This window comes from Tamandua tetradactyla, chromosome 22 (assembly GCF_023851605.1).
Source record: "Tamandua tetradactyla isolate mTamTet1 chromosome 22, mTamTet1.pri, whole genome shotgun sequence".
Taxonomy (NCBI): domain Eukaryota; kingdom Metazoa; phylum Chordata; class Mammalia; order Pilosa; family Myrmecophagidae; genus Tamandua; species Tamandua tetradactyla.
This window is the reverse complement of record NC_135348.1, coordinates 21,891,650-21,915,802: the sequence shown is the minus strand read 5'-3', so window position 1 is coordinate 21,915,802 and position 24,153 is coordinate 21,891,650. Positions and strand designations below refer to the sequence as shown.

General features: G+C 40.3%; 1 long non-coding RNA gene and 1 pseudogene across 4 annotated transcripts in view; one reads left to right on the top strand and one right to left on the bottom strand.

The window, feature by feature from the left end:
* LOC143666261 (uncharacterized) overlaps positions 1 to 24,153 on the bottom strand; it is a 164,057-nt gene that overhangs the window by 137,177 nt on the left and 2,727 nt on the right. For all 4 annotated transcript variants that reach the window (XR_013167472.1, XR_013167471.1, XR_013167474.1 and 1 more), the window contains exon 2: positions 16,255 to 16,315. This is a non-coding gene — a long non-coding RNA (uncharacterized LOC143666261). The remainder of the gene's footprint in view (positions 1 to 16,254; positions 16,316 to 24,153) is intronic.
* Positions 405 to 1,131, top strand: LOC143665935 (RNA-binding protein PNO1 pseudogene; annotated as a pseudogene).

Sequence of the window (24,153 nt, the reverse complement as noted above, 5' to 3'; positions counted from 1 at the left end):
TAACCCAAATGTGTAGGGGAGTTACAACCCCAGGTGTCATGCTATGACCAATGAAAGAAAAGAGACAATAGGAGGTGAGGTAATAGTAGGTAAATTCTCTTCCTTCATCCCCTTACAGTATTATTCTGAGGTATTGGCTCCAAATCTTGCTAAGCTCTGGCCAGCTCAGTAATGCATCACCTTTCATTAGCTGTCCCTCCTTCCTTGCCTACAGACTGTGGAAGATTAAAGATGGCTACAAATTCTTTGCTATTGCTTCCATTGAGAGGTAGAGTCTGATTAAGCCCCCCCTCTGCTTGAATCTGCACTGGCCTTAGGGATGTACTTGACTAATAGAATGTGGTGGAAGCAATATTCTTGGACTTCTGAGGCCAGGTCATAAAAAGTCCTGGAGATACCTGAGGATGGAGACCGAGATGGAGGCACAGAACACTGGGGTCAAGGATGGCTTCACCCAGGTCACCGCAAGGGTGGTGGGAGGGCAAAGAAACAGCAGGCTGAGCAGCTGTCCGCAGCGGGGGAGGCTGGGACCCGGGACACTCGCTAAGAGGCCCATCTTCCCGCCCTCTCTGGGGACCTGCTCCTGGCTGGGAAAGAAGAAACTAGGAAAATTCCAGTCCTAGCTAACAGATATACGCCATTAAAACAAAACTGTATAAAGATATCTATGCCTGCTATAGAGCATTTGGGACTTCAGATACGCTTTAATTTGAAAGCAAGGAATGTAGAAATCAGAACTTGAAAAGAAACCAATGATATTAGGGCTCTGACAAAAGCAGCCGATTTTGTGAAAGCTTTTATTCTCAGATTTCAGGTGAAGGATGCACTTGCCCTCATCAGGTTGGATGGCCTTTTTCTAGAGTCTTTTGAAATTACAGATGTTAAGCCTTAAAGGGAGACCACCTCTCAAAGGCAATAGGAAGAATTGCTGGTAAAGGAGGGAAAACCAGGATTACCATAGAAAACGTGACCAGGATATGGATAGCTTGGGCAGATTTGAAAATTCACATCCTTGGCTCTTTCCAAAACATCAAGATGGCAAGAACTGCAATTTGCAACCTTATCCTAGGACATGGCCCATCAAACGTTTATGGCAATATTCGAACTGTAGCTAGCAGAGCAGCGGGTTGATTCTGATTTCGACTCAGAGAATCTTTGTTTTGTCTTTGGACTCTAGTGAGAAAGACCTTCCATTCTACAAGTGTTCACGAGAAACCAGGGGAAGGATTCTTCAATCACTTTAAGCCCCGGTCCTTTCTTCTATTCTCATCCAGAAGCATGAACACAAAGAAAAAGTTTGATAATGTTCACACTCAATAGCTTTCAGGATAATTTAAACATCAAACTGTAACAATTAGTATACTTAAACATTGAGTATGATTTATATTTTCATTTTAAATCATATGTGTTGCAGATTTACATTGTTTATAGTTCTCATTTGAAGGGAAATGTCTTGCTTAAACAGTTCCGTATGAATTTACAGGATTTTTAATTTGCAAATTTGTAATTTTATAAATTTATAAACACTTCTTCACTATAGATTATAATTAAAAGAGTTACCTCAGAAAACCTCTCTATGAATCATGACCCTTCCTTAATTTGGAGGTAATATGTGAACATGTTACAATTAGACCATTGGCAGTTTTCATTACACTGTGTGAATCAAGACAGACTAATCTTTGTATCTGTTTTGTGGTTCTAAATATTAGAGTCCTGTGCCACAAGGTCGATTTTTAAAATAAGTGCTTAATGAGGGCAGGCCATGGTGGCTCAGCAGGCAGAGTTCTCGCCTGCTGTGCCGGAAACCTAGGTTCAATTCCCGATGCCTGCCCATGCAAAAAAAAAAATTGCTTAATGAAAGTATTCAGACATTACCAATGTTGGGTATATTTCTTCTAAATAAAGGTGAAATATGGTATTCCCCCTAAGAAAACAATGTTCTATAAGTACAATTGCTTATTTTTAACTAGTGTCTACATACTTAAATATTAATTTGATTCATTTCACACATTTCTAATGGAACATACCTCATTAAACATGTGATATAAAAAAAAATTCCTGCAACTTCTGCCTTGTTCTCTTGAAATGCTTTTTTTAAATGTAATTTTATTGAGGTATCTTCACATACTATACAATCCATCCAAAGTGTACAATCAGTGGTTCACAATATTATCACATAGTTGTGTTTTCAACACCATGATAAGTTTTAGAACATTTGTTTTACTCCAGAAAAATAAAAATAAAAGAACGTACATCCCATACCCTTACCTATCCCCCTCCCCTTATTGACTGCTAGTATTGCAATTTACCCAATTTTAAGACTTACGGTAGAGGTTGGCTAACTAAGACAGCGTCAGTGGAACAAAGCAAAACATACAGAAGTAGATCCATACAAACACAGGTAATGTGACTTTTTTTTTTTTTTTTGGCTATATCGCTGTCATGGTCAGGCTCATGTATCAATTTGGCCAGGTGGTGATGCCTGTTGTCTGGTCGGGCAAGCACCGGCCTGTCTGTTGCTATGAGGACATTTCATGGACTTAAATCATGATAACGTTGGCTGCATCCACAGCTGATTGCATATGTAATCAGGTGCGGGGAGTGTCTTCTGCAATGAGTGATGCTTAATCTAATCACTGAGAGGCTATTAAGGAGGATTCAGAAGAGACACTCACTCTTCCTGCTTCAGCTGGTGAACCTCTCCTGTGGAGTTCATCCAGACCCTTCATCACAGTCACCAGCTTCACAGCCTGCCCTACAGACCTTGGACCCTTATACTCCCATGGTTGCCCAGTCAGCCTCTCCTGAGAGTTCATTGAGGACCTTTATTGGAGTTATTAGCTTGTAGCCTGTCCTACAGACTTTGGGCTCTACATTCCCATAGTTAGTGAGACACTTTTATAAATTTTATATCTATGGATATCTCCTGCTGATTTTGTGTCTCAAGAGAATTGTAGCTAATATAATCATTATCAAAGATCAGGGCTATTGGATTACTGTTCAGCAACTTCAGATAGGTCCTTCTTGTTATTCTAAAACACTAAACACTGAAAATAAATATCTACATAATGAGTCAGTAGTTAAAATCATTTGTTAGATCCTGATTTTGGAATGCTTTTTATTGAGACAATCCTTCTGGGTACTGAGCTGCATTGCTGAGAGGAGCCCAAGCCACGTGGAAAGTCTATGTGGGTCAGTAGACCTAGCTGGGCTCCCAGGCAACAGCCAGCACCAACTATTTGCATTCCAGACCAGGCCCCACATGTGTTTGAAGAAGCCTTCTTGATTGGGATCCTCTAGAGCAGCCACCATAGCTGATGCCACTGGAGAAGCAGATACAGGTTGGATAAGTGAGAATATATTGACATGATGTCACTCATCTATGACTCAGGATTCAGTGTTCTGATAAGGACACTTGGAGCTGATCCTTATTTGCTGCTAAGAGGGCTCCTTCAAGCCCAATAGCCATCATGACCTGAAATGAAAAAGATAGAGATACTGGAACTTCCTTGACACAGTTTTCAGAAAGGGATCAGAAGACTTCAGGAGGTGGGAATGTGAGAATGGATTTACTTTGACTGTGATATGCTTCTCAGAGGATACCCCTCAGGAAGAAATAAAGAATGCCCTAGGGGAATGGTGATATGTTGGAGGTACAAATACTTTTGAGAAACTCTAAACTGTTTTCTGTAGGCTAGGGTTCATAGCAGGAAACCCTATAATCCACGGTGGTGACAGGAGTCTGGCCTATCAAAGGTCAGCATTTAACCATCAAAGACAAACAGAAATAATTAGCATCATGGGTAGCAAGACGTGAATGAAAGCTCCCACTTTCAGAGATGTATGGCAGAGCTATCATGATGCTTGATTTGGGTAATTTTAAAAATCAAGAGCTGTTGAGCCAAAAGCTATCATTGCCTTCCACAATGGGAAATTGCACTCCCTCACTGAAATTCCAGATCTCAGTCAGTTAACAAACCCAGAGCCCATTGATTGAAGGAAATGCTGGATCGCCTTGGGGAAGAACTTGACAATACCACCACAAGCATAGGCAGTAAATATTCCTTTAATAGTTCCCAAAGGGAACTGAAACAATTTCCCAGGGTAACTGTACACTAGGCAAAGAGTAAAACCTAGACTTTTCCAGACTGCTTGCTACAGTGTATGATGTGGTACTGATACCAGGAGGACTGAAACACCATCACGGCCCTCTGGCTAGAACACAGGCTTAGGGAGACCACATCTATCCAACTGAGACAGATAAACTTAGCAGCTGGCCGCACCCTCAAATCCATTATCTATCTGTGGAGTAAGAGTCATTGTGGTAAAAAGGTCAAGTGCAACATGTCTCAACCTCAGCTTATTGACATTTTGTGAGATAACTCTTTGTTGTAGGGGCTGTCTTGTGCAGTGAAGAATGTTTAGTAGCATCCCTGGCCTCTACCCACTAGATGCCAGAAGCACTTTCCTGTCGTGACAGTCAAAAATGTTTCCAGACATTGCCAAAATTTGGGGCAAAATCACCCTCGGATAAAAACTATTGACCACTGAAAGCCCCTGAAACTGTTTCTTCTCTTGCCAATTCCAGAAGTAAACTATCACAATTCTTGAAGAATTAAAGAGATTAGCACTATCAACATAGATGGAGGGGGTTCCCATAATATTCTTTTTTTATTCACCTCTCTGACCTCTGTAAAAAATCAGATGAATTGTGGGGAATGACAAGAAATTACTGTAAGCTTAATCAAGTGATAGTCCTACTCATCACAATTATGCCACATGTAGTATCTTTATTATAGCCAGCAAACCTCTAACACTTAGGATATGATTATTGATCTGATAAAGATTTTATTCCCAATCACTATTAGCATAGAAGAGCACGCACTTATGTGGCTGTCAGGAATTATTTAGGGTCTGAGATTTTACCGTATTTGCAAGATAACAAGTTGACCTGCCACAGTTTCATGAATGTTGGCAGAAGACATAAGACTCCTGGGTCAGACACAAAGGACTTTACCATTTCAGTAGTTAGAGCTTCATGTTCATTTGCATTGCTTCCCTGTGCCACCATGCTCCTCAACCTCCAGATTCCACAGTGGTTTGGGGGAGTGATGATGCATATGAGCCAAGATGGGTGCTGCCATACACTGGGCTTCATTGCAGGAGAACACTGAGCTGGGGTGGGGGTAGCGGGGATCTACTGCTTTCATCACAAGCTTCCTCTTTTTCTGGGAGGAGACATTACCTCATCTCTCAAGGCTGCTCACTGTAAACATAATCCTAGGAATTGGCCTTGATTAAGAGCTATCAGGGCCTTGCATTCTTGACACCCAGCAACAACATAATGGGACACTCAAGGGCCATGGTGGATTGCCTCTCCCAACTGTGGTAAGAAAATCTTCACTGTCATACCTTAAAGTTGTATCAGCAATCCTGCTGTCAGAATATGGTTCACAGGGACCTTAACTCTTCTTGCATTATACAGAACATCACAGTGATCCAGGATATTGATGACATCATGCTAAATAGATATGATCAGTAGGAGATTGCATGAATAATAGGTATTTACTGAACACATGCATGCCAGAGAGTGGAAGATGAATTCCACAGAAATTCAGGGTTTCCACCATTAGTGAAGCTTTAGGGGTCAAGTGGTTAATACCAGGACAACACCTCTAAAGTAGAGAAGAGTTTGTTGACACTAGCATCTCCTACTAGTAAGAAAGAGGCTTTGTGGCCTTCTTTGTATTTTGTAGGCATCTGATATTTCACTTGAGATTATTTTATATGGTGAGCTCAGTAGTATCAGATTCATGATTTGTAAGGTAGGGTGGAAACATTATTTGATGGAAATAGTATATTCAAAACAAGGCTCAAGACAATCCATGAGGTGCCAAAAAATCCAGTTGATTCTTGTTATTCATGGTAGTTATAAAGTCTTCATGAACTCTCAATTAGCAAACCCTAAACCAATTCTGTGTGACTTCAGCTGGGAGCTTTAGCTGCTCTGTACATGTCCATGTCCATGACCATGTCCATGTCCATGAATGACTGTGAAAGCACTGCAAACATTTTTAGCTAATATGTGAATTTATATATATATATATAAGTTATATTATACAATAAATTAATTAAGAAAAGTAAGTTTGGATGTATTTTTAAGCCACCACAAGTCTCTTAACAACCAATGAGCGGCTCATCCTGTGCATGTCAGCCAGCCCCTCTTCTCAGCCACTCCAGGTCCCATGCAATGGACCATGAAGAGAAAGGCCATAGCGGCAATCATAGGGACTATGCCTGGGTACAACAGCATGGGCACTCTCTCACCAAGATTTATTTAGCTACTGCCGTGGCTGTATTGCCAATCTACAGCAGTAAACCTAGATATGGCACCATTCTTCACGGAAAATAGCTAAACAACTGACAGCAGGTTAATGATATAGAATCTACCTGAGAAAGAGGAACAGTTATGTTTTCTTACCAGAAGTCCAGAAATGATACATAGTCTAGACATGCATTTGCCCCTCACACCATCAATCTGAAAAGTTAGGTTTTACCAGGTTAGAAGTCAGGACAGCAGGGTTCTGGTTCAGGAAAAATAGTTTTCCATTAAAGAAGGGGCTGCAACTATATCCTGGCCATTTGGGGCTTCTCATACTAGTGGAGTAGTAGGTAAAGAAAGAAGCCACCATACTGGCTGGTATAACCCACCATGATTTATTATAAGGAGCCTTGACCCCTACTACATCCTGGAAGCATCCTTCAAATATGTCTGGAATTTAAGGGCTTTGGTATCTCTGAGTCCTCCCCTGCTCAACTGATAACTGTGACTAGGCAATTGAAGCAACCACATGTAGATGAGGGCATCTAAGGCTCAAACTTCAGGGATGAAGGCCTGGGACCCCCCACCAGGCAAGCCACCCTAACTATCCATAGCACTGGCCACAAGTGAGAGAAAAATGGAATGGGTGTAGGAAGATGATAAATATCAAGTATGTTCTCAAGAACAGCAACTATAGTAGGGACTATAGCTTCTTCTACTACGTTTCTTTAAGTCTTTTTAGGAGCTTGCATGTGCCACACCCTGAAGAACTGAATTCATACATCCCATCCTGGGAAAGAAGAGACAGCATGTTGTTCTCACAATAATGGACACCTTTTTTTTTTTACAGTAGAAAGCCAGATATCAAAGAAGAATGTGAGCAGATCTAAGCAGTGGAAGAGATGGAATGTATTGAGCCCAATTTATGCACTTCCCCAGATTTGTTCAGCACCACCTGACTCCTGGACTTTTGACTGCCTGTTTTAAGGGCAGTCATGGTGACCACAACCATTACTTTTTTGTTTAAAACTCCATTTGTCTGACCTACCCTGGGTGAGAAGCTTGGTTCTGACATTACCTCTATCTATTATAAATGTCACAATAAAAGTCATAGCAGTTTTGGTACCTAGACATGAACTGAGGGGACCTACTGAAGATCTGGCTCTTCCTACCTAGTAGATGTGGGAGCTGGCTTCCCCATCAGTTGCCTGGAAGGGCAGGTGATACAACTCAGAAGTATAAAGGAGTAAATGCCTTGAAGGTCAAATTTTGACCACTATGAATGGGGGATGAGCTAGCAATTAATTCCTTTCCATTCTGTGCTTTTTTTCAAAGGATTATGTACCCTAGAAAAGCCATATTTTAATCCTGATTGAATCTTGCAAGAGCAACCATATCTTTTAATCCCTATTCAATAACGTAGGTTGGAATCTTTTGATTAGATTATCTCTATGGAGATGTGGCGTGCCCAGTTGAGGGTATTAACCTTTGATTAGAGGGAGATGTGACTCCACTCATTCAAGGTCTTGATTAGTTTAATAGAAATCTTTTATTTTTAGAACCACAAGATCCAAAAGAGTTATGAGAACCACAGAACCCATGCAGCCAGAGACCGTTGGAGACAAAGAATGAAAACACCCTCAAGGGAGCTTCGTGAAACAAGAAACCTGGAGAGAAAACTAGCAGATATTGCCATGTTCACCATGTATCTTTCCAGTTGAGAGAGAAACCCTGAACTTCATTGACCTTTCTTGAGTGAAGATAACTTCTTGTTTGTTATGGTCAGGTTCATGTGTCAACTTGGCCAAGTGGTAGTACCTGTTTGTCTGGTTGGGCAAGTGCTGGCCTGTCTATTGCCATGAGGACATTTCATAGAATTAAACCATGATCACGTCAGCTGCATCCACAGATGATTCCATTTGTAATCAGCCAAAGGGAGTGTCTTCTGCAGTGAGTGATGCCTAATCTAATCACTAGAAGCCTTTTAAGGAGGAGTCAGAAGAGACAGGCTTCTTCTTCCTGCTTCGGCCGGTAAACCTCTCCTGTGGAGTTTGTCCAGACCCTCCATCGGAATTGTCAACTTCACAGCCTGCCCTGTGGATTTTGGACTCTGCTTTCCCACGGTCACATGAGACACTTTTATAAATTTTACATTTGTGAGTGTTTCCTGTTGATTCTGTTTCTCTAGAGAACCCTAACTAATACATTGTCAGTGCCTTAATTTGAACATTTTTATAGACTTGCTTTAATTTGGACATTTTCACAGTCTTAGAACTGTAAACTAGCAACTTAATAAATTCCCCTTTTTAAAAACCATTCTGTTTCTGGTATATTGCATTTCAGCAGTTAGCAAACTACACCCTCCTCCTACTAAAGGACTTATCTGAGATGGTGGTTCCACATCGCTTGTCCAGATATATCACATATGATGAAGGAATGCTGTATTTGGGGGGAAGCAGTGGCCAGCTTTGTAATATACCACTTTATATTCATCCTCATTTATGTTTCCCTCACTCTAGTTGCTCTGGAGTTGAATCCCTTCCCAATAAAACTTAATATGTAAGCTTGACCTCTGGTTCTGTTTAATTGGGAACTTACGCTAAGACAAATAACAACGGGCTTCTGAATATAGAACAAAATTTGCCTACTCCACTACAAGTCGAAATGGAAAAATATGGTATTACCAGCTGGCACAGGCCACTTTTTTGCACAATGGTGAAGTGCAGACAGAGTGAAGAGGGGTCTTATCAAAGATGCTTTATTCCTTCCAAGCTCACCAATCAAATAAGTTACTTCTCCATCCATAGGAAAAGTGAGTGAGTAGTAAAGACAGCCCTGGAGTACTATTCTTTTTTTGTTGTTGTTGCTTCAAGGACACAACGTGAGCCCAGGGGAATTGATTTTCCTTCTTCCATGGTGCCTAATGCTTGGCATTTATAATTTAAAATGCATATGTCAACAAACTTTAACGAATGGTTTGACCCAGTGTTTTACTAATAAGGCTACCCACCATGTCATGCAATATTGCAAAAGCCACACTGTACAAGGATAAATATACACAAATGATGCAAGTCAGAAAAGCAGAAAGGTAAGAATTGGTACGGTATGTAAGCCTTACACTCTTGTGCTTTGTGTAAGTGGGCCATAGTGAAAGTTTGAGAGCCACTGAGCTATGCTGTGACCTTGCCACCTACGTCCCAAGGCCATCAATCAGTTCCCACACCTCCACTGAACCTGAAATCTTTCCCACTACCTGCCACCCTTAGAATCCAACACAAAGGATGCTCTAGTTGTATACAGAGGTTTAAATATTGTGCCAAGATTCTAGCCATATTCTGGTTTTCTCTCTTACTCCAGTGAAATGTTAAGAAACTCTTCAACCCTTACCCTTAGGACCTAGGAAAGACATGACCTAAGGAGTCTGCCTTATTTATTTTCTCTTAGCCTTGAACTAGCCCATTTCAGTCTGCCAAAGCTGAAGCGACCTCATAAGCAGAAGGCAATCCAAGTATTGCCAAAAGAGAGAGGAAATTACATATTCCTCCAAAGGGCATTCCTTTCATCCTTGACAAGTGAGAGGACATCCTTCTCCAGTGAGCATTAGAGTCTGTATATACCATCTGCATTAGAACCAACTTTATTTATTAAAATTACAGATGTCTGGGCCCCTGTCCAAATTAACCAAACCAGAATTTCTGCCTTTACAATAAGTTCCCCTAATTTTCTTGTGCACATCCAAATGTGAGGGTCATTGCATTAGAGTAGCATAGGGCTTGGAGAACAGACTTGAGAGGTGGAAGTTAGATCTGAATACAGCTTTCTTCCCACTTTTATGCCAAAATCATCAGGCAAGGGCAATGAGCCTATGTTCTAGGGTCGCATGTAGAGTTTAGAGCTTGAAGTATGATTCTTTTTGAGCAGCTGTGGAAGAAAAATAATTTCTACTACAAAAAGTGTACATAGTAAGATTCAGGTAATTTTATATATTCTGAAATACTGAAAATGAGGTTATAATGTCAGACCCATGCCTAATGGATATTTATCTATTTAATAGTTATAGTAGTAGTGGCAGTAGCAGCTAACACTTACTGAGTGCTTAGCCATGCTTTAAACATGATGGTAAATGATTTACATGTATTAGCCCAATTAATTCTTACAGAAATCCTATAAGGTTGGTATGCTGGCTTGAGGTACACTGGGGCATTATGGGGTATTACGTACCCCAGAAAATCCATGTTGTAATCATGATCCAATCTTGTGGGGGCAGCTGCTCTTTTTAATCTTTATTCAATACTGTAGGTTGAAAACTTTTTATCAGATTATCTCCACAGAGCTGTGGCATGCCCAATTGTGGGTGTGACCTTTTCATTAGAAGAGATGTGACTCTGCCATTCAAGGTGGGTCTTGATTAGTTTATGGAGTCCTTTAAAAGAAAAAACATTTTGAAGAAACCTCAGAGCAGATGCAGATGCTTGGAGAACAGTTGTTCAGAGCTGAAAGAGCCAACATAGGCCGGCAAAACCTAAGTTTTTAGTTTAACCCTTGCACTTTCAGAAATTTTGCTTAACAAATACAAGTTTTACTTATAATTAAAATCTACACCACTTTTGAGTATTAGGGTTTCCCTCGAGAAAGCACTCACCAACCTCATTCTCTGATGTTGTGGAAAATACTCTGAGGATTTTATGGGAAATGGCCTTCAGGAGGCCCTTTTCAGCCTTTCCCAGGTACGTGAGATTTAGCATTATAGCAGTTCTCAGATTGTTTGATAAAAAATCCTTCCTGCTCAGTCAGGAGTGGGTAGCAGTTATAATTAGGGGCTTAGGATGAGGACATTTGAATATCAGCCTCTGAGAATTTAAAGCTCTTTTCAAAGCCAGAACCAATATTTTCTATGCAAAATGCTAAACCTTTAAGGCCTCATTTGCAAATAAAAGACCGTAAATTTCTGGCATTTGCTTACTGTCATCTCTCCGAGCACAATAATCCCACACCCTTCTAATGACCAAGTGGCTGTCAATATCACTTTCAAGTTATGAGACCTGTTCTGTGTGGGAGAAAGGGAAGAAAGAAGATGGTCAACAGGCAATTCAGTTTTCATTTTAACACTCCCTGGAGGACTTTCATTACCCTTTCTGTACCAGGCCTTGCCTCATCCCTTCTCAAGGTCAGCTCTGTCTAGACAGTTCTTAGCTTCAGCTTCCTACAGCTATGCACACCCACAACAGGCTTGTGCCCAGTGCCTCACCCTGTGCCCTTTCACCTGAGTCAGAAGAGGCCCTGCTTCTCTGCATTATTTGTGACCTTTCTCTAGGTGAAAAGGTTGCTTCTGCAGCAGCCAGGTTTGACTGGCTGTGGTGATTGCACTGCAGAAAGCCTTGTTAGAAGTGACATCACTGTACATTAAAGACATCATATCTCCTTTCATATTAAAATGCCTGTCAGTTCTCCTGCTCAAAGGTTGTAAATCTGCCGGAGTAGCCTGAGCTTGGGGAGTTTTCATTATGAAAATATGAAGATAAGCACTCTGTTTTACTGTCAAAGGGAAAGAGGTAGGCTTCTAGTAATGACATTACTTTAAGAAATAAATATACATTTTCTTAACCAAGTGTTATCTAAACAAATTTTGAAAATATAGCTTTTTTTTTTAAGTTTTTAAAATTCAGGCTTAAAAAGCAGGCTGGCATAGGCGAGATAGGAAATGCAGCTCAAGTAAGATTTATTAACGTATGCATTTCACACTTGCTCATATAGTAAATCATTAGACTTTTTCAATGATTTTAGCCCTTCATTTGTAGTTATCCAGTATAAGAAGTGGCAAAGGAATACTTAACCCACAATTCACCTTAAATTCACAAATGAAGCTACCTTTTATTTGGGACATATTTAAAGACTATCACCAAATTTTCACTTGCTAGAAGAATGTTTAACCTGCCTGCCTCATATGTGTATAAAAAATGAGTATAAGGAATCTTATTCATGAAAGGTAGGGATTAATTTCTACCTAACCACATAAAAATACAGAAAAATTATTTAGGAGCCTATACCTCTCCCCATAACCAATTGTCTTTGTGAGTCTCCAGGCTTTTAAATCCACTCTTTGCAGGTGCAGAGGCATTGTTGCTTCCTATGAAATGCAGCTTGAAGGATATTAAGGAATGATGAGAAAGAAAGAATGAAAGAAAGACACAGATGGGTTCAGGGGGGTCTGAAGCTCAGCGATAACAGACCAGGGACATCAGACAACTTTATTCTTAACTGGTTCCTGCTTATATACTGCAGGGTTCACGTGACAAAGAGTACGCATGCACCTGGTGATAATACAGAGTGCTTACTTAAGATGACCACAAAGAACCTGGGGCTAAGACAAAACAAACATTCTCTCTCTCCCAGACTGTTCTCCATTAAGCAAATAACTGTCTCCTCAATTTCTTGCCGCCACTTTAACGCCAGCTGCTCCCCAAAAATTCTGCAGGTCTTGTTTTAACCCTTGGCTCCTACAAGGCATTTCGAGTTTCCGGGATGTCTTACAAAGGTCTACATTAAATCCTCAGATACCACTGGTCTCAGGGAGTGTGAACAGTCTTCCTTCTTAGAAGTGAACTAGTTCTTCTCATTTCAGTCTTTAGATCCATCTCAGAAGTTTATTCTTACTTGGTAGTTCGTGAAGAGAAACTAAAATTTCTGATACTAACTCATTTCTCTCTGCAGAAGTGACTGCCGAGATCAACGTGGGGTTGTTCCGGGATCCCATTAAGAGACCAAAGAGGCACGGTTGGGTTTGGGTGCCAACCTGCTCTGTGGACATAAGGCCTCTGAGAACTCAGCTTTGCAAAGCTGGCAAATCATGAACCGTTCATAGGAAGGAATTAATTTCGTTTTCATTCGTAAAAGGCTAAAATACAAGTTAATTCTGTATTTATCCCGGTGGTAAGTGAAGAGAAAGGACACAATGCTTTCTCTCCTGCTTTTGACATGATGTTGTAAACTGGATATTATAATATTTCAAGGTAAACCTGAAATAATTTCATGTACAGTGTGTATCCATAATCTAGGCCAGATGATGTTTGGTTTTCTGTGAATCAATTCACAGGAGAAAAGCACCTGTGCTTGTGGCGCTTTGTGTTGTATCTCATCACTCCAATTTCTCTCCCCAGGCCCTGCTCTGTGGCCATCTCAGTAGAAGAAGAAGTTTAGGGGAGGTTAGTCAACAACATGTGTAAATGCCTAGAAATAAAATTATGCCAAGAAACAAGGCTCTGTTGTCCCATGTGGCAAAAAAAAAAAAAAAATCTGTTTCGGCAATGTCATAAGATCGGAAACATGGGTCACACAACTATCTGGTGAGGCAAAGCAATATTTTAAGTTATCAACAGAAAATTCTCAAGGGGAAGTACTGAATTTTTTTTTCCTTAGAAAATTTAGACGGTGTTGCAAAAGTTAACAACTTAAAACTAATTAAAAGTGTGTAAAAGCTGACAGCATGTGCCGGCAAGAAGAAAATGGCTGTTCAGATTCCGTCACCCCGAATATTACCTAAGGGGAGTCCGGTCCAGGGGGAATAGCAATTCAAAATGAAACCAAATCTCCATTCTAAGCATCAGATCCAATGAGCATTGAAGGGAATCCCCGACTCAATGATCCTTCTTTGGAAGGAAGGGGAGATAATCCAAGTCTTTTTAGGATTTCACAAGAGTTTGGCTCGAGGCTAGAACGCTTTTATTTCTGGTCCTCTGTATTGGCTGTGGGAGATATTATTATTGATCGCAATTTCCTTCCAAAGTCATCGTCATACTTTACATAAAATGAGCTGGTGTCTGTGCCACTCGGAGGCCCTGGATGCAGTGAGTCTGGCACTGGAGGAGTTACAGATGCCTCCAGCCACAGAGAGGCAGTGGTGACCTAACTACCTGCATCCCTAACCTACCCAGAAACGCAGTATCCTTGGACTCCACTAGTTCAAAATCAATGAAAAGCTTCATAAAACAAACAGTCAGAAACTCAACATCCCCAAGGCCACAAAGGACTGACTTAATCACTCCAAGCTAGCTTCCTTTCAGGTGACCTTTACCTTCTTTACCTAAAGCAAAGAAGTAAATAGTATTGAAACCTCCAGCAGTCACTGCTTGACCCTTCAAACGTCGCCCTAACTCTGGCTTGTTTAGTAAGTGAAGTGGCAGCTGAAAGGGGTCAGGCCACTGCAGTGGACAGCACTGTATGAGAAGGAGGTCAAGATGCCTTTGCTTCTCCTCCCAGCCCTTTCTAGCTGGCCTGCTGCCAGAGGAAGCACTTGACTGGGTATCAGTGGCCCCATATTAAAACCACAGCATGACTGTATAAGTGATAGAAAAACAGTTTTTGCAATAAGGATAATTCCGTAGAAGCAGAAAAAGCATCTCTTTCCCATTTAGCTAAAACTCTGCAGAGAAGTTTAAAATGCTGGACACTGAGGCCAAGAATCCAGGTTCAATATACATAAGGGCTAGTGGGTTCCTTCTGTTCCAGAGCCATAAAGTATCCCACAATCCCATACATACACTATGCCATTGTGCCAATTTAGAAGTATATTCTATCAATCATAAAGGTGAGGAGCTGACAAACAACAATGAATCAGTACATACAGTATCAACTCTATAAGAAGGATGAATGTTAAGGCATGTTTTATGAGCTGGGGACTTCTCATATAAAGGAAGAAATTTTTAGTTATTCAGCATATTGTATTTTTCAAAGATGGCAGCAAAACATCTCCAATCCCCTATCTAAAAATGCGACTTTGACACACCTCCCTTTGAAAGGCAGAGTCAATGGTTTCCTTGAAACTGGAGGCCCTTCAAGACTCTTTTGACCAATAAATAGGCAGAAGTGAGATACTCTGTGACTTCTCAGGCTTGGTCACAAAAGACTTCCACCGTTTTTGCTGGAATACTCATTCAAACAGTCTTCCACCACCAGGTAAGTGGTCTGACTGCTGAGGTTATCATGTCATGAGAAGCACAGTCTAGCTCACACAGAGAGACCATACGGAGTGGTTCTGTGACATCTCAATATAGAGAGATGCCTGGCCACCCCCAGGTGCATAAGCATGGTTATAGTTCTAGCTACCATCTAATAGCAATTACCTAAGAGGTTCTGAGCCAGAAATATCCAGGACTGTCCCAAATTCTCACCCACAGATACTGTGAGAGATAAAACGGTTGTCGTCTAAACCACTAGGCTTGGTGGGGAGGGGTGATTTGCCATACAACAATAAATAATCGGAAAGGAATTGAGACACTGGCTATTTCTCCCATGACTGCTACAATGCACAGAATGGAATCCCTGGAATTAGAAAGAAATCAAAGTGGTTAAAGATCATGGAAGTTGGCTGGCTGGATTTAAATCTCACTTCCACAATTTATTAAGCACGTGACCTTGGACAAATTACTACTCTGAGCTTCAGTCTCCTCATTTACAGATTGGAGATAATAATTGCAGTAATGTCATAGGGGTTTTTGTGAGCTAAATTAATTAATACTTGTAAAATGCATAAAACAGTACCTGGCAAACGGGAAGTGCTTACTAAGGGTTAGCAGGAGAATTCTAGGTTCCATAGGACCTGCGTATACAATTTGGGCACTTCTTAACCCAAAAATTACAATAAAATTATAAATACTAGGTATAATCAGGGTTAGGCTAGGGACATAATAGTGACTAGGTATTCTCCCTGTCCTCCAGGAGCTCATATTCCACAAGTGAAAACAGAAAAGTAAACAGACATTTACAAACCAGATCGTTTTTGAAAACAGTTATCTGTGGGCATTCTCACACATCCTGAAAGGAGTTTAAACTGGTCTTCCTGGAGAGAAATATTATATTATAGAAATATTATTATATAACACTTTAATATACCTATAATAAAATATACTTTAAAATGAGTAGTTAAGAAGACTCACCCTTTCTGGAAGATCTCCTGCCCTTCCAAATTCAAGTCCATAGATGGAGATTAACTGTGCTCTAAAGAGTGATAGAAAATGCTAACTGTATTGATGTAAAATAACATGTTATCTCTGGTTTAATTGAATTGATTTTCTTGGAAATAATCACAGACAAGTTCATCTCAAATGTCATTGGTGCCCTTACTTCCATGTCAGTGGCCACTATTCTGATTGTTTGCAGATCGAGGTTTTTCATTTTTCAGGGGCAGCAATGAGTGGCTTATATCTTTTGGCTTATAAAATTTTGAGCGTTCAAGTTAAATACAGTATATCACATTCCATCCCCATGTCCTTCCCTTTTTGAAAACAAAACTATTGTTTTAAACCATTATTCCTTGATTTCAGTGGGACAAACCAAATCTAATGTACTCCACTCTTAGAACGATACAATGGGAAAGCTAGCTAGCAAGACTGGTCTGCACCATTGGGCAAATGGACACATCGCTTTGTTGGAAGACCATCACATCCATAAATACTTGCACTGTCTCCCCATATGTGGTACAGATGCAGACATTTCATAATAAGAGATACATTACTTTAAGTTATTAAGAAACTCCATCTTATTAAAATGCCCATGGGCAAAATAGCCTATTTCAACCATATCACTGTTACTAGCTTATAAGAAATGAATTTATGAGGTCTTTGCCATGACCACATTTAGCTGAGGAACTGGAAAAGAAAGAAATAACACGTGACTATCTTGGGGGAACATTTAAAGGGTAGAAGCCCAGATCCCAGAACCAAGGTTTGGTTAGATGAAAACGCCTGAATGGGATGCCTTGATGCAAATTCCAGAGTAAGCAGGCGATGGCTTAAGAGACTGGCAGGGAAGAGTACCAAGGCAAGGAAACTTTGGGAAGATGTCAAAGACAGCTACTTTCTTCAAACTGTTCACCCCTGTTGCCAACACTCACTATCCAAATGGCAAGCTTAAGGCACTATCCTAGAAGCTTGCTTGCCCCTTCTCCTATACCCCTTATTTCAGTTTGCTAAAGCTGCTGGAATGCAATATATCAGAAATGAGTTGGCTTTTCTAAAGGGAATTTACTAAGTTACAAGTTTACAGTTCTAAGGCCATAAAAAATGTCCAAACTAAGGCAGTACTGTAGGTTGAAAGCTTGATTAGATTATTTTCACAGAGATGTGACCTGCCTAATCGTGGGTATTAACCTTTGATGAGAGGGAGATGTGACTCCACCCATTCTAGGTGGGTCTTTATTAGTTTACCGGAATCCTTTAAAAAAGGAAGCAATTTGGAGAGAGCCACAACAGAGCCGCAAGAACCATGAGAGTCCACGCAGCCAGAGACCTTTGGAGACAAAGAAGGAAAACACCTCCAGGGGAGCTTCACAAAACATGAAGTCTGGAGTGAAAGCTAGCAGATGTTGCCCTGTTCACCACGTGCCTTTCCAGTTGAGAGAGGAACCCTAACTTCATCAGCCTGTCATTAGTAAAGGTAACCTCTTGTTGGTGCCTTAATTTGGACATTTTTATAGACTTGCTTTAATTGAGACATTTTCACAGCCTTAGAACTGTAAACTTGCAACTTAATAAATTCCCCCCTTTTAATGTCATTCTGTTTCTGGTATATTGCATTCCGGCAGCTAGCAAACTAGAACAATTATAATTGAAAGAACATGGCTTTTCTGGGGTACACAAAAGTTTCAAACCAGAACACCAGTTCTTTATAGAAACTTTACTCCTAGTTTCTCTTCCAATGGACCTTCTTTTTGTCCTGTATCTTATCTGATAGCCACATTCCTCTCAGACTGAGAGATGAATGAGTAAGATGGCCTGCCTAATGATTCCCACAGTTTTAATGAGTCTTGTAGATCCTTGCCTGGTGCAATGTCCGCTTTAGTACTGGCACTGGTCATGAAAATGGTTAGAGGATGGGGATAATCCCTGTGCCAGTTTGGCTCAGCAGCTGTGCCCAGGCAAAATTTTCTCTCTTTCTAATGTAGCATTTTGTGCAGGTTCATGTGAAGTTCAGGCCATCACATATTGTTAATTAATACTTTTAAATTATCTGAGCACCGTTGGACCAACAGAATGTTGTCAATGGTTTAGGAATGAAAGAACTTCAAGGGTGGAAAGACGCCATTGCATGGAGTTTAGCCAAAGCTTTCTCTGCTCCAGCTAGTGGAGACTTATAAAATATTATTCTTTAAAGTACCTTCACATTAACCCAAGAAAAGAAAAATTATTTTCCTTTCTATTTTGAAAGAGCAAATCTTTTTCTCTAAAATAGATTCCTTCAGAATCCCTTTTCCTCTTGATTTTTGAATTTTTTTAAATATTTGGACTAGTGCATTTTTCTTACAACAAATTATACTGGGAAAACCTCTTTTATTTTTTTGGGGGGGGGGTGAGAGGAAGTCTGTTACTTTGTAAACTGCCCAGAATGCAGTTTACTTGTAATATATTACAAGTTTATAGTTCTAAACCTATAAAAATATCCAAACTAAGGCATCCAGGGAAAGATAACTTAATTCAAGGAAGGCCAATGGGTCTGGAACAGCTCTGTCAGCTTGGTAGTTATGTGACTGGCATCTGCTGGTCCCTTGCTACTGAACTCCATGGCTTTCAGCCTCTCTTCCTATGGGGGTTCCTCACTTTGCTTCTCTGGTGCCTAACTTCATCTCTTGGCTTCCCTTGGCTCTCTCCAGGCTCTGTTTTGCTTAACATGTCATGTCAATGTCTGCTGGGCTCCAAGCATCTCCAGAGATCCCTGTCTCTGTTCTCCAATGTCGGCATCTGTGTCAGCTCTGCTTTGAAGTTTCATCAACTCTGTTGTTTCTGACTCTCTCCAAAATCTTTCCTCTTTTAAAGGATTTCAGTAAACTAATCAAGACCCACCTGGAATGGGTAGAGTCATACCTCCACCTAATCAAAAGGTAGGGAGTGGGCCACATTTTAGATTAGGTAATCTAATCAAAAGTTTCCACACTACAGTATTGGATCATAATTAAAAGAAATTGCTGCTCCCACAAGAGGATTAAAACGTGGATTTTCTGGGGTACATAATACTTTCAAACTGGCACATTCCACCCTCTGGATTCCCAAAAAGGCATGTTTTATCAATATACAAAATATATTCACTATATCAGGAAACCCTTAAACTATTTCAGCAACAGTACAAATACACTATAAAGTTAAAACAACTACAAAATTTCATCAGCCTATTACAGGCATGGTCTGTTCTAAGGCAAAAATTCTCTATAAAACTCAGGACAAGTTATCTTCTGCCAATATACAAAGAAGGAAGAGTCAAAGGATACATGTTTCCATTTCCATAGGGAGAAACCGGAAAGAACACAGGAGTCACTGGACCCATACAGTTCCTAAAACCTGCAGGGCAAACTCCATTGGATTGGATTTCATTAGATTTCAAAGTCTGAGAGTCATTTATCCTTGGGCCTTTAGAAAGTGGCAGTCCCATCTTTTCCAAGGGCCTAATCATTGGCTTTGCTCTCTCCAGACACTGGAGTGGTTGCAATCTTGGGGGACAATGGGGAGATCACCTATTCTCAGCTCCACCCTCTCCAAGCTTCAGGTTAGCACCCAGGATCTCAGCCATCTCTGGAGCACATGCTTTACCCCTCTCCCAGAACAATGGGATGGCAGCCAGGCCCTCCCCCCTCCCTGGTTTATGTGCTGCAACCTCTCCAAGGTGTGGGGTTGCACAACTCTTCCTGAGCAATGAAGTTGAAGGCCCACCCTCTGCTCCTGGGGCAAACTCACCCTCTCTACATATATGGCTAGGTCTGCGCTCCTGGCCCAAGATTTCTTGCTTCAGACCTTAGCTTCCATAGTTCTGCCTCTGAAGTTATTTTTCCTCCAGTTTGTCCCTTTTCTGTCCCTTTCAGTTCAGACTGACAGTGGCTCTGTCTATACAGATCCCACAACACTCTTACTAGTTTTTTATGCAGTATGCTGGGGATCATGCCCATCAAGCAAAAGGACTTCCCACAAATCCTTCCTGGATAACTCTATCTCCAGTCCTGGCTTTCCCAGAAATGGCTGACTGGTTCCATATTTGGTTAGATCCTGTCATGGGCTACCATTCTCTGGGGTCTCCCTTTCTGGAAGCCCAGAATTTTCCAAACGATCAATTTCTAGTTTCTTTATACCCAAGAGCTCAGTTCTCAGCTTATCTCTTTCCTGTCGCATTTCACTACAAGCTGCAAAGAGAAACCAGGCCGTACTTTCCACATTTAATTTGGAAATCTCCTCAGCTAAGTATCCTAGGTTGTCACCTTTTAATTCTAACTTCCATCCAACAGCAGTACACAATTCTGCAAGATTCTGTGCCACTTTAAAATAAGGGCCACCTTTTTTCCAGTTTGCAATTGCACATTCCTTAATTCTGTCTAAAGCATCATCAGAGGTATCTTTAGAGCCCACATTTCTAGCAGTATCTTTAAAGCACTTCTTTATTAAGCTCCTCACTGTTCTTCCAAAATCTTCTCCTTATCCATTTAAAAAACTATCCCAACATGGTTGGTATTTGCAAATGGAAGCAGCACCCCACTTCTCCAGTACCAAAATCTGTTTCAGTTGGCAAGCTGAGGGAATGTGATATAGCAGAAAAGGAATGGCTTTTTCTAAAGGCAATTTAATAAGTTACAAGTTTATAGTTCTAAGGCCATAGAAATGTCCAAATTAAGGCACCAATAAGAGGCTACATTAACGCCAAAGAAAGGGCCAATGATGTTTGGGCTTTCTCTCTCAGCTGGGAAGTCACACTGGTCCCTTGCTCCTAGGCTCTGTTGCTTTCAGCCTCTGTTCCTGTGGGGGTTCCAAAATTTGCTTTTCCAGGGCTGGCTTTCATCTCTTGGCTTCCCTTGGATCTCCCCAGGTTCTGGCTTGCTTAACATCTCATGGCAACATCTGCTGTGCTCCAAACATCCCTGTCTCTGTTCTCCAAGTGTTAGCATCTGTGCCAGCTCTGCTCCAAAGTTTCTGTTGGCTCTGTCATTTCTGATTCTCTCCAAAATGTTTTTCCTCTTTTAAAGGATTCCAGTAAACTAATCAAGACCCACCTGGAGTGGGTGTAGTCACCTCTCCATCTAATGAAAAGATCACACCCACAATTGCGTGTGCCACATCTCCATGGAGATAATCTAATAGAAAGTTTCCAACCTACAGTGTTGAATGAGGATCCAAAGAAACAGTTGCTTCCATAACATTGGATTAGGATTGAAATATGGATTTTCTGGGGTACATAATACTTTCAAACCAGCACAGGGTAGGGGAAGGGGGACGGAGTGAGTGGTAGAATCCATAAGACTCTAATATTCCCTAATATGTAATTAGGGAGTAATTTATATGCTGCAGGTGGAACCAAGAAGTCTTTTGTCTAGTTAAGAAATGGAAAGTTAAATTTCAGTGAGGGTTCTGAGATCTTTGCTGTTCCCGAATAGGAATGGATTCAAAAAGTAAAATTTGGGCTCTAAATCAGTTTGGGACACCTGATTAGTGATAAATGTTTATTAATTAATTCTGTGATTGAGATTGGTGGGGATAAGGTTCAAGAACTGTTGAGATTCTGAATTCTCTAAAGTCCACATCAAGGACTTCATTTTCTCTTATTTTAGTTAATATATGTTCATTCTGTGGCACTCAGAGGGTCTTATTCTGGGACCACCTGTGGAGTCATTTATTCATTCATTTAGTCATTTATTTATCCATTTATAGTTAGGAGCACCTTTTTGCCAAGCACTAAGCAAATTTACAACACTTAAAAACGGAGCAAGTTGCTATTTGGACAGAATGTTAGGATAGATACTAATCTAGCAAATGTCTACACAGATTATTCATGATCTCACCCACTCAGTATGAATAAAGGAATACTAACAATACCAGTATCCTTTCCCGGCCCCTGGTGAAATTGGAAATAATGTTTGTCCTCCCCATGTTCTGTGTACTCTGCAATCTGTTTGTTTCAATTCTTCAGCATAAATCATTTAGAAGTCTTTGTTTCTCCTTCTCATAAAAGGCAGTCAGGATTCATCTTGATTGTATTTGTATAGGAAGACCTTCAAGAGAAGAGAGTATTATTCTTTTCTCTTGTTGCAACTTATAAAGTGATCTGTCAGTTCCCCAAATTCTTTTGGGGAGACGTGTGAAATGAGAACAGTGTTGTATTTTTGGGTGTGCGTGACCGTCTAGAAACGTGTCCAGATATTGCTGCAGGTTTTGGCACAACAGAACCAGCTATATTCTTTGCTCCTGAGAGTTTTTGGAGACAACAGATGTGCTTCTTAGTGCAGGAGCTTCAGTGACTGAAGAAACATCCATTTATTCTGACATTAGAGAGAAAAGCCAATTACTTAAGAAAATAATTGAGATGAAAGAGCATGTGCTAACATATTGGTAATTTTCAGCTACGTGATGTTCACTAATCCAGAATTACGAAAACTGATTTCCAATGCTGAAAGTTACTAAGAACTAGCATGTGGTCTGGAAATTTTGCATTCTGCCTGGATGAATCTCTAAAACTGTTCTTGAGCTTGAGCCTGCCGGTTTATAATACGCTGCATTTTAACTACACCACTGGGCTGGTAAAAGAAATCTTTAGACCAAAAAAGCATATGGATTTGATATCACCCTGGAAAATCAAGGACATCTGTTTGGTTGTTTTTTGTTTTTTGCTATAAACATTTTTTTGAATGCCTAAACATAAAGCACTGGTCCAATTCATTAATATTCCACAACGAATTTAGTTATAATATGCTCTGATTAAATTAGTTGTGGTTACCAGCCTTTGTGTAGTTGAAAAAAATTAAAAGCTATATATTATCTTATTTCATTGGAAGAAACATTAAAATATTTTGAAAATTGAAAGCCGTATTTTAAATAAACTTGGTAGCAGGTATGTTAGCCACAGAAATCTCTTAAAGACATAGAAATGCATTTTTAAAAGTTAAAGACTCCCATACCTTGGAAATAAGTTGCTGACATCTGAAATATTCCTAAATTTTTACATACTGTGCTTTATATACATTGGCCACACAGTTCCAATGAGTTTCACTGTGGTAGAATTAGCATTACTGAAATAAATGCACTTCACTGAGAGCTGAACAGCAAGCTTACATACTACAGATTTCCACATAAACTATAATTCATAAAGGCCAATCCAAGTCTTTTCTTTGTAGCGGGTAACCATTTATGTTTGAGGTGAAGATGTTAATATGGAAATTTTGTGAGCTAGGAAAGAAGATGAACGCTATCATTCTAATTTATGACCTTTCATATAGGGCAAATGTAAAGGCAACTTCAATTGTTTTATATCTCAGTGCCGGCACACGGCAGATGTATGAAATTTGGAGTGTTAGATATAAACTTTTATTACCAAATTATAAATAATTTCTCCCACTTATAATGTTCACCTTTCAAGTTCATCTTGTTGAAAACACAAGGGCAGCTTCACACAGATTTCGTTAAATTATACAGCTGAGAGAGGTTTTCTAGAGTTCACAGTAGAATGTAAAGCATTTCAGCGTTTGGCAGACTTTCCTTCCAGGAGCTCAGACCCAGAGTCCATCGCCTTCGAAGTTAAACTCAGACCAAAAGGATGGATTGATGAAATTCGAACATGTGTTTACACATCTCAAATGTTCTAGCTTAAAATAATTGCCTATGCTATCGAATAAATCTGTGGTAGACTGAATTATGTTCCCCAACGAACATATGTTCTTAATCTTAATCTGCATGCATGTGAGTGTGAACGCATGTAAGCAGGACCCCTTGAAGATACTATTTTTAGTTAAGGTGTAGCCCAGTCGAATGAGGGTGGGTCTTAAATCTGGATTCATGGAGGCTTTATAAAGAGAGAACCACAGTAAGGAGCCC